The sequence below is a fragment of the Sycon ciliatum genome, chromosome 3 (assembly GCF_964019385.1).
Source record: "Sycon ciliatum chromosome 3, ocSycCili1.1, whole genome shotgun sequence".
Classification (NCBI taxonomy): domain Eukaryota; kingdom Metazoa; phylum Porifera; class Calcarea; order Leucosolenida; family Sycettidae; genus Sycon; species Sycon ciliatum.
The window spans coordinates 18,936,873-18,942,872 of NC_088645.1; the positions used below are offsets into that span (position 1 = coordinate 18,936,873).

Consider the following 6,000-nt stretch of genomic DNA (forward strand, 5'->3'; position numbering starts at 1 on the left):
TGCCGCGTTTTCTCAATTCCCGAGTCTTACGTCCGCTGGATAATGAAGAGCCCTACTATACTTTGTAAGTCGGGTTTCTCTGGTGATTACTTTATGACAGGTTACATTGGACGATTCTGCCACATTCCACCACACGAATTGATATTTTTGGTGCATGTTTTTGACCATGATTCGGATACCTCAACCAGGTCGGCAGAGACGTCAAACCCCCACCCTCAGCGTCTGCTCTGCAGTTGTCACCTTTGTCTCAGTCTCAGTGCTAATTTCGTTCATAATTATTTTCAATATGTGACCGCGACTTCGTTCGTGTATTTGAACATAGTAAAAAAATCATAAATTTCCAGAATTGAATACCAAGAAAATGAAAAAAAAATGAAAGAACAGCTAGTCATCTTTTTTACCTCTGAGTTCAAACAAGTGCTATGTTTGTGTTATGTGTTTATGACCATGCTTTTCGTTTGCCATATCTGCCGACTATAATCTGTTTGTATATTCATGCGTATGAAAATGTACACAGCATCAGTGGTGCCGTCCACCGCCACGAGTGTTCAACAGTGATGGGGTGCAGTGGATCTTTTTTTATTTTTTTTATTTTTACAAAATACCCACAAACCATAATGGTGCAAACACCGGCAAAAACGAACAGAAATACACATAGGGATGGCAGGCGACGCAGTGGAGGAGGGGCAAAAGCAGCTCAACCGACCAAGGGTCTCGATTTCAGCACTTTGTACACACATTTGAAGCGGTTGGTTCCTCGGTGAGGACTCATCAGCTTCCATAGTGTGCACATGTACATGTATATAAATGTACTCAATCTACCTACACAACCTATCTAAAACATTCTACCTGTCAAACATATTGATTTTCTCTTTGACCGTCCTTCTACAGTGCTTTTCTGCTCAATTGGATGTGCCATGGTAACTGCCATCGACATCAACACAGCATGTAAACCAACGAACGTGGGAGATGTGCACATCAGTGAGTCGAGGACAGGACAACTCAGCCTTACCTTCATGCGGAAAAATGACCGATCGTTTACTGCAGGAGGTTTCAATGGAAGGTTCTGGGCGAATCTCACGTTTGAAGCACAATGCAGGGCCTCCATCACATCTGTCTCTCTCATCACCTCGGGCGGTTGCTCTGTGAATGTGGAGAGACATTTTCTTGCTCCTGGAGGTCTCATGAAAACTACGACGTTGTTACAGAAATCTTCGTCGGAGTGTGGAGCACAAGAATTTCAAAACTCAAACTATGAAACGCAGAATCCGGTTCAGTTGTACAATGGTGATGGTCCAGTTCAGATCAGAATCTTGGTGATTAGAAATTTAAAATGCGCAGGAGATTGCCAATTCAAGGGAGCTCGTGTCACAGGGGGTTACTTACCCTCAATGATCATCCAGGCTCATGGTAAGACATATCCCATGCACATTCCCAATCATACTCTAATATCCTCTAGATTAGGCCAAAACAGAACAAGAGTTTACATGCATTACACCTGCCTTCTTATCCGAACGCATACCACCAAATTAAGATCCCTTCTTGAAATGACACAATCATCTCTGTTTTGCTCTCCACCCCTAATAGCTTTCTGTGTATTTAAACTCCTTCTCACAACTGATTCGGACATGGGGAATTAAAGCGTGAGGTGTTAAGTGAATAGAAATATACGAGCACCTACTTTATACAGGGGAGTGGCGCACAGATGCATTCTTCTCATCCTCTAGGTGGTAAACTTAAAAAAATGTGTAGAAACAGTGAGAAGTAGGGCCCACGGCTTGTGTAGTTTCTCAGGAAGCATTAGTTTCGAAATTTCCAGTTCCTGCTGAGGACAATTGCGACTGTTGGGCTTTTCTGTGCGTACCCGGTAGGAAACCAGGCCATTCGTGGTGGTCCTCAAAGAGTTAACTAACACAGGGTCTATCTTGCCATATGGTGTAGTCAACATGCAGCATTCATTGCCTGCGAAGATAAAAAAGAAGCCATAAACCACACTCACATTGAGGACGAAAAATCCGAGGTAGGAAGAAAATGTGAGATCATGGTCTTGAATATGTCCATTTCTATAGATTACGAAAAAGGTTTTGGAGGGAGCAGTTTTGATATACATGTAGCAACAAATTGGACAAAATTTTGGCTGTAAGCGTTTCCTATTTTTCCACATATAAAAAGAAAAAAGAAGATCGGTTCTCATGTGTTGATTAATTTTATCATTATACGTGGATTTAGGGAGGCTGTTGAAGATCTTCGTGCTGCAAACTTCGCTTCCCTTCTAGATGCTGACAAATGCGCTCGTCATAATCAAGGCTGTGATGCGCCTGACATTTGTCATCATACGCTAGGCGGATTCAAATGCAGCTCTTCACCAAAACCGACCTCTCGGGCTTTTGTCTCCACTTCCCCCCCTATTCGGATGACAACTGATTCAATAACATTAACCCCGTGGTCTGCTACTTTTCGCACGTATTTGACAAGCTACAGGTTCTCAAAACTGACCGCCAGCTCAACTAGGAGTGCCGTATTGACATATCCAACGGAAGTCCCCCTCATCACAGCGTTCACTCTACCCTCAGTGCAAGCATCCGCTCTCGTGCCAATACTAATCGCCATATTTGCAGTGTTGATCCTGCTGACGTGCTGCTGTGCTGTGATATCGTTCTATTTGCTACGCTCGGGCAAGATATTACGATACTCTACGTCAAACTTGGTTACATACATTCGAAGAGTTCACTGTCAAGGTGCTAGGCCCTCAGACAGGCCAGCCGCGAGCAATTGGGATGATGGGATGAGGCGCGAATCGCAGCTGTCCAATGTGTCTATTCGTACAACAGAAGCGACTGAAGAGGCTGTAGCATATTCGGCATCGGGCACCGCTGGTCCCGTGACATCTCGTCGCCTTTCCACCAAATACAGGTTTGAGGATTCCTGCACCAGCGTGTCTAAAACAATGGGAGCAACTGAAGACGTACAGACGTGCTCTACAACATTTCAAAGTACTGCCAAGCATGGAGATGACGTTAGAGGTACGAGTACAATGGAAGGGCAACAAGTGAAGCATGATAAAGTTTCGATCGGCGGAAAGGCTGCACAGTCTCCAAACAAACCAGCCCACCTCAACATCTCTCGTGTAAGTTTGCAGACGCGAAATTCCACGGTGGCACACGCTTCGGCGGAGAAGAATAAAAGCGAAGATGCAGTGGTGGATATCTATGCAATGCCAATGAAAAAGAATCCGGCCCACGAAATGGCAATGGCTAAAAAGGATGGCACAACTGCCCACACGGAAGATGGACCAGCAAGTACGATGGCATCCACAAGTGAGAGTGCTGCGCTCCCAGAATCTGAACTGCCATCGAGGAGCACGCGCGTCCCTGTGCCTGCCGCCTCGACTACTCAAAGAGTAGATCACCCAGATGACGTCATCTCCAGTCAGCCAATTTACACAGCACCAGACAAGTTGCAGTTCGCGTGCAAGGATGCGTCAGCGGGAGCAACTGGCCTAGGGTTAGGTCCACAGCCGGCGGGCACGGTTATCTACGATGAAGTCATATTAAAAGTGAACATTGGTGGAAATCCAAGTTCAGCTGACAACATAAATTCCACGCTAGAAGCCACAATTTACGCGGGAGTGAAGAAACTATCCAAAGCAAGGTCAGAGTAAATCGGCCACCATTTGACCTCTCTCTTCCAGTAGTTGGTATGGTCCTACTACTCGCATAAAGTGACCGTTAGAACAATCTCCATCTAGCTTTAAAAGTTCAGCCTTCAGCACGCATAATGCGGCTTGTTCGTAAATTAGCATCTTCCATTTCTTGTTTGTGCCTTAGAGGATTCACACAGGACGAATTACATTGTTGCTGAATATAGGACTGCCGTTCTTGTACCACCTGCATTTTTTTTACTTCGTTTCTCCCCCCTTTTTCTCCCCCTCCCACCTCTATGACCGCTATGCAAACAATTCCAAAGTACAGACTAGTCTAATGCACGTTTTAACAAAGCATACTGCGACCTAATTTCTTCCTTTTCAGCCGCTAGAATTGAAAAGCACACAAACATTCTGACTTACTCTGTCTGCAATCTGAAATTTGCATTCGCATCTATGTGTACTTATGGAATCTTGTCTGATTGGCTGGTGTGTAAAACATGCATATACTGTTCGTCTCTTTCCCTCAAACAAGTTAATGATACTGAAGTAGTATGCTCCATGGCAAAGGATGGAACTGTATGTGTTGTTCGCTGGCTGATTCTAGATGACAGTGTATTTCCCATTTAATTTCCAATATGATTGTATTCGTAGGCGTAAACATTTCAGCCTGATAAATGACAATTGTTTTGCTTTGTGTCTGATTCCAGGTGTAGACTAAGGCAATGTGTTGTAACCTTCTTTTTTTCAAACCCAGCCTCTTAGCTCGTTCATAATGCGCCTTCCTGTCACGCATCCAGTACTTTTCATCCTTCATTCGGAATTCATTTCACTGGCTTGCATGTTCACTTCTTTCAATTTAACACAGTTTCAAGGTCAGAAAAATGTCAAATTTCCGCTGAAGTTAGAATCACGACATCACGTGCATTCGTGTCCTTTGTATTGTTGGTCAGGTTGTTTTGCATCTTGATCACGTTTTGAGACATAGAAGAGATCGATTAGAAACTGGTGACTCCATCCACATAGAGGGGTGAACTTGCTGTTTCCGTCATCTTTGCCTCATGATTGCAGCTCCAAGCCTAACGTGCATGTCAATGTTCAAAGTTATGACAAGTTCATTTCAACCCTTCATGCGTTACGATACTTGGACCTTTCATGGATCCCTTTCTATGAAGATCCGTTACTGGAATGCATTCTAGCTTCCAAAGCCCAACCATCACGATAACAGCACACCCCACTACCTGATTTCAGCAGTTCTAGGGAAATGCCAAACGCTGAAATAAATAAAAAATCCAGAACCTGTACGTCTTGATTGGCTATCATCCAGCAACCGTGTCAGTGTTCGGTGTAGGCACTGTCTCTTTGGTGCATCGGTACCTGACGGCAGACGCAACAGGAGCTAGGTCAAACAGTTAGAGATACATATCTGACTGACTTACACTACCAACATATAGGGTCAACTTGGTATGATACATCACTTGCACACGTAATGTCACGGAGCCAGTTCTGGATTCAAGCACAAGACAATGTGATATGGGATCATGCTTACCCATCTGTTTTCGTACTAACATTTCCGAAAATCAGAAAACGGAAGGCAACGAGCTCCTAGCGTTAGTACGCCACACCAGACGTTCACCCTTTTGAATGACACGCATGCATGCATGACACGCATGCTCCCTGAAACCTAGACCATAATCACTTCCATGTGGCACAGACTTCAAAACGTGTATTTGTAGTTGAAATGTCTTAATGCGTATACAAAAACCTTGTAGACGGGATGACCATGTCAGGGACTGGCATAACATTCGATGAGAATTTATTTTGGGAGATGAGGATAGGATTAGACAATCTCATTTACTTCACATGTATTGCTTTTATTTGAAAAGGCAAGGATGCCAGCAGAGACCCAGTGACGCACAAAATTAGTAATGTCTCTTCGATTACCGATCGACCTGGTTCAATGGTATTGAAACTGTGAACAAGTTAGAGACGCATGTGAAAACATTCAGTGTCGAAATCAGAACCAAATGGACCTCGTCCTCGTAGCCTTATTTGCCGTCACTGGACTACTTATGGGTGCAAATGTCCTGGCGCTGATTCTCAATTACGTTAGGCAGCGAAGAATGAACAGAGAAAGCAGCGACTTGCCAGTGTATGCGACCCGTCGAACAGGGACTAACTGGGCAACCTGCCGCCCAACGGTGGTTACTGTCACACCATCATCATCCAAAATCACCACTGGTGAATCAAAAAAAGGTGCCGTGACGAAGTTAATACCCCACGGCCACAGTTATGGACCAGGCAGCGGTGAAGCGGGACGGTTTTATCCTGTTACCACTGTTGCAGAGCAGGAGTCA

At 44.5% G+C, this 6,000-nt stretch overlaps 1 long non-coding RNA gene across 1 annotated transcript; it reads left to right on the forward strand.

The window, feature by feature from the left end:
• Positions 1–1,082: 1,082 nt before the first annotated feature.
• On the forward strand, positions 1,083–4,553 carry LOC135811660 (uncharacterized). The gene is made up of 2 exons (XR_010552679.1): positions 1,083–1,410; positions 2,277–4,553. It is a non-coding gene; the product is annotated as an uncharacterized LOC135811660 (long non-coding RNA).
• Positions 4,554–6,000: the final 1,447 nt, after the last annotated feature.